Here is a 5,616-nt window from a genome sequence, read left to right as displayed (position 1 = left end):
AGATGATTAATCAATTAATCAAACAAATTACCATACATCCAAAAAAAATAAAAAAATCACAGCAGTGGCAGCCCTAATACAGAGGTTACAGTAGAAATACTCAACATTTGAACTATTGTTTAGTTGTTAATATCCAAAATCCACCCAACGACTGCAGTATGCAATCATAAATAGACCTTTTTACAACACAAAAAGCAGAAGTGTTATCAAAAACATGAGCAATGGCTCTGTTCCATTCAAGTGTTCCAGTAAGCTGTTCACACTATATAATAATTCTATACAGTATACTACACGCTAATCGGCTTAGTAAACTAATAAAGCAGTTAGTATACAAAAAGAAAAAAGAAAAATCTACATACTTTACCATTTTATTCTAACAGGAAACAATTCGATGTGTAACAACCGACGTCAATCAAACTGTGACTCGGGAATGTCACTGCTAATTAAACCTCACGCAGACAAAGCAAAGTGTCTCTCTTAAGATTTAATACTTTTCACAAGTTCCAGCTGTGAGAAGCTCCTCCATTTCTTATGTTCGTTCCATTGTGGGAGAACAGTGTCCATCGACAGCACAGAAAATCAACTGTATTTAGTATGTATACTGTGTGGTCTAAGTATAGTTAAAAACTGTTTAGACTTAGTATGTAGTATGGATTTGGGACATGCAAAGTGTGACAGTGAACCAACATCCATGCACAATACCAGGACTCTCAAACCAAAGCAGGAAGAGGAATTGAGGCATCATTTACTTTATTATTTACACACGTGCTTTGCCTACTGTGACATGTGTGACCTTGTGACCCTCAGTTTAATTGCAGAAACATACTGAAACATCACAAATCCTACAGCATTATAACATATTAAATACGTTCCATAAACTAAACAGGGACAAAGGTTTGTCTAACAGAAAACCTTTTTTCATGCATGAAACTTATTTACCTGAATGACAGTTAAATAGTCACAGGTCAAGGATGTACAATCTCATAATTAAACAAATACCTTAAGCGGCAATTCATCAGTGAATTTCTACACTAACATCCATATAGTCGAGATTGTCATATTCTAAAGGCTAAGAATAAAGTAGTGTATTGGGCCAATAGATTTAATCAATGCAACGCCTGTAAAAAGTGAATATAGACATATTAATAAAAGCTTAATACTCAGCTCCAGAATACACTAACTGGAGTAGGTATTCATCTGATAGATAGAGCCCTCCACGTAACCGACCTTTTAGAGAAAGATTCACACAAGTTATAAGATTGGTTATTAGTTCATCGTTCAGTCCCATTGGAGGCAGGGTCTGTAAAGGGAATATCCAGAATGCCTCCCTTGTTTTTAATAACAAGCCGTGATCTCCGCCCCTGGGTGGCATTGAAACTCATTCAATCCAACAAAAGTCGTGGGAGAGCACACCATGTTTCACCTCATTAAAATGGGTTACTAATGGTTGGTCGCTGTCCCCCGTACTGTCTGTAGATCACACCCTTTAACTTTCTTAAGAAATTTACTTTTTATAATCACTTGATTGTTGAATATATGCACTGATTAAATATATTGGTCCTCTGCACTATGTTATTCGTAGCCTTTACAATGTGCCCATTTTAATTATATTGATGTTACTGTAGAAATTCACTGATGAATTGGTAATTATGATATTTGTTTATTCATGAGATTATACATCCTTGACCTGTGACTAGTGGGCCATTTGGGAGTTGATACGTTTAAATTAAAAACGTTTAATGAATAGATTTAACTTAACGCTGTAGGATTTGTGATGTTTCAGTATGTTTTCTCTTAAATTCACTTGACAGTTTGTAGTTTTTGGATGTTGTGTAAGATTTATTGGCATTATTGTATTGAGCAATCTTTCTGTTTTTTGTGTTCTTTTAGTGCTATTGTCTAACTGGTGACATATGTGCTGTGAGTGGTTCAACATGATCACCTGTCAAACTCACCATTGTAGTCCTCTGACTGGACAAATAAATGACTGAGGCAGCTCCTATATGTGTATATATGTATGAAAGTGTTGTCATGCTGCCCATAAAGCTGATGTGACCTTCAACAGACCGAAACGTCATAAATAATAAAATATTCTCTGAACTTCCTTCCAGCAGTAAGTGAAACAGTGTGCCGGGAGTTCCTCATTGTTTTCAAGTTGTGCCTTCCTCCGTCGTACCTGTCACACATTCAGGTGTTATCTTCTATATACTACTGTGACATGTCTTTTGTAAAAGAGGCCCATTGGCCTTCTCTGTCTATGAAGTCCTCCTGCCAAGACTCCCAAAAATGTAGAATTTATTTGTGCGTACATTTTATTCAGGAGTGTATGGGTATTAATCATGAACAAAGCGTCACTACTTTCAGCCCAAATCATCACAATTTATTTCATTATATGAAAAACAAAAATCAGCACATAGATGGCGGCCTTAATTTTCAAGAGTCCTTGAAGGGAAACCAAAAAAGCATTGTTTTAAGCACATCTAAATCTACACATCTTAGAAGATAATGTATACTAAAAAGTGACTGTATGCTAAAACAAAACAGACATTTCAGCAGACAGAAAAACTATTTTCAGCAGAAAGAGGAATTATGGAAACCCACAGACTTATCTTATTAAATCTTACTAAATCAGCTTTGGCATCTTTGTGGGAGCACTCTGTGAAATCAGCCTGTCAGTATTACACTATATAAAGCAGAAAATAAAGTGATCCAAGACCAAGTAGGACCAACCTCAATTGTCTCTCTCAAAGTTATTCAGAAAATCTTAACAGTGATTAATTCAAATATTTCACTTTTAAATTAATACCATTTCAGATATGCTCCCAAAAGTAACCATTTAATTGAAAAATATGTTTAAAACAAATAAATCATGAACCAAGAGTCGTACCTTTAATCTGATAAATAATTAACAGTATTTTAAATAATTGAAATGCAAAGTCAACAAAACTTCAAATCACAAGGCTATAAGTTGTGGGATTGCAATATTCTAAAAAAAGATAACTAAGCCAAGATCTTTATTTCTCAAGCTCCATGGGCCAACATTACCTTTTACAATCCTCAAATTCATTTTTAAAACCTGTGTCCAACCCCACAGCCTACACAGTAAACAGCCAGAGGCGATTCACTGAAAGGTGAGATGCTGCTTTCTTGCTCAAACTCAGGCCCGAGCTGGAGGGCCGTGAAATATGTATGGATATTTACCAAGACTACAACCCGCTGACAGATGGATGAGGAGTTTTGTACACAATAGTAAGGCAAATGAAGAAGAAGTGCGGCTTGGCAAATCATTTTTTACTTAATTTTTTTTTTTTTTTTGCGGTGATTGACAGGCAACCTTTTGCCACAAACACTCAAAGGTGGAAAAATGGCAATCATGTTTCATGGAACAAGGCCTAACATTTCACTGTATTCTTATCCAAATATTGCTTGAACATTAGGTTTTGGGGGGATGGTAACATAAATATATAAACACACGTTCATTTGATTGTTACATGAATGAAGACAGTCAAGGACAGTTTTTCCACATGCCCTGGCCATTATCAGCAATTGTGCACATGTGAAATAGAGAGATACAACAACAGCGATGACAAAAGCCCTTTGTCTGGAGCTATATTAATGTATTAAATAGAGGGCTGTCAAACCGAGGGGAAAATTCAGCCACTTCAGGAAGAAGAGCCAGAGGGACTTAAGAAAGGAAAGAAGAAAAACCTTAATGAGAAGGATGGGAATTGAAATTCAACTGTAAACTATTCTGTTGGTGGCAGAAGACATTGAACAACTACTTATGGTTGTAATGCGTTTCCTGGCTTTGTACATATTCATATGGGCTTACTCTGACACAGTCAACAGATGGCGAGAGGAAGCAATGTGGAATTACACTGTCGAATGGGCTGCCACGAATCTTCAAAGATGCCAATTCCAAACCAGAAATATTCAGTCAGGCGAGTTTTTGTGAGAGGCAGTGTCCTTTGAAAAACCAATGAGCAAGTCCAGAGAAAGAGATACATGTTCCAAGTACGGGTTGGAAGCAATTTTTAGCATTCAAAACTGAAAACAAACTACTAGCAGCAGTCAACTAGTTGTGGACAACACAATTCAACCAGCACCACCGCACTTACAGGGGTTCATTGCATATTTTCGGCTTTGTGCACTTACTGCTAATTCAAAAACATGCAGTAAATTTCACACTGCAAAACACGAGTGGAATTTAAAAAAGTCTGTTAAATTAAGATATGCTGTGCAGAACGACTCTTTCTCTCCCTCTACTTCCGACTTTGGTTTGTATTCACTGAGATAAAGCAACTCGAATGTATAAGATAGTATGTGCTTGGCAAAAACAGTGTTTGGTCTATGTAAATAAGTACAGGTACACCCACAGGGACAAAAAGGCTACTGTGTGATACTGGCACAACCATGGCTCAGTCATGATGTTTGTTTTTAAGCTCTACTTCAGCTCTATAGATGTAGCAGGGAAAACAGGTTGTGTGTATATCTGCTATGACATCTTGAATGAACATTACAAGCAAATCCAAAAAAAAGGAACTACACTCAGAAAAGATAACAGGTTGGGTAAAACAGGTGCACCATCACACACACTTTAATTGGAAATAAGTTATAATTCACAGTCAGTAATATGCAATAACTCCACTACAACAAAATGCTTGTCTGTAACAACATTTTTGATGTATAAATATAAATAAATATAGATGGATGGAACAGAAATGTAGCTTATTATTTAAAAGATAAAACCTTGTGCCACTATAGGCTCCTACCTGTGCGTACTGCACGAGTATCAGATTGTGCCTATTTATTATTAACACACTGAGCTTTAGTGTGTGCTTTGGTCAAAAGGTGCACCAATACATTATTTTGACCAATAAAGGATTTAACATCCGTCATCAGGTTGCAAGTTTAAATCAGATCAATCATCTCTGCATGTCGTCCCTCAACTGTCTCCCTCATTTATTGTCTTAATCCACCGTGTACTATGGACTTAACAAAAAGTTGTCGGTGAAAGATAATGTACAAGATATTGGTTGCAAAATACTCCGGTAACGAACATGTATCGATCCGATAAAGCTAATAATATACAACGGGAAATATTTTTGACCATACATGGCAAAGAAAAATCATTTACAGTTTGAACATGCCATTTTCGAGCTGCTGTGTGTTGTTTAAAAAGTTACGATACAGTACCCTCAAAGTGACACCAATACCAGTAGGGTACTTAATTTAAAACCCTTTTTACCACCACAGACTGTATGTAGATGCCAGCTGCAGACAATAATGGGCCAACCACATGTTGAAGTAAATCAATGAATGCTTGCAGTGACTGAAAACCACAGAAATAGTTCTTTTTATTTTCTAGATCTGGGTACAAAAAGGATTTAATGCAGGTATTGTTTAACTAGAGACGTTTCTACTTGGTACTGGGCTTATTTAAGGTATCGAGTACCGACATGCTGTACATCAAGCCCAGCCATGTGACTGCACTACATAAAGTGGCTGCATAATCCATGTGGTGAATACAGGAAAGAAATTCAAGCAAATCCAACAAAACAGAGTATGAAACAACACATATTGACTTGACTTGAACACTTAAAAGGTCCAGTGTGT

At 36.5% G+C, this 5,616-nt stretch overlaps 1 protein-coding gene across 1 annotated transcript in view; it reads right to left on the bottom strand.

Annotated features, from left to right (window-relative positions):
• The window catches only part of vti1a (vesicle transport through interaction with t-SNAREs 1A), a gene marked incomplete at its 3' end in the record, with an annotated part of 37,306 nt that overhangs the window by 30,593 nt on the left and 1,097 nt on the right, over positions 1 to 5,616 (bottom strand).

The sequence above is a fragment of the Morone saxatilis genome, unplaced genomic scaffold (assembly GCF_004916995.1).
Source record: "Morone saxatilis isolate NCDOM2014 unplaced genomic scaffold, NCSU_SB_2.0 Contig1, whole genome shotgun sequence".
Classification (NCBI taxonomy): domain Eukaryota; kingdom Metazoa; phylum Chordata; class Actinopteri; family Moronidae; genus Morone; species Morone saxatilis.
This window is presented reverse-complemented; position numbering and strand designations above follow the sequence as displayed.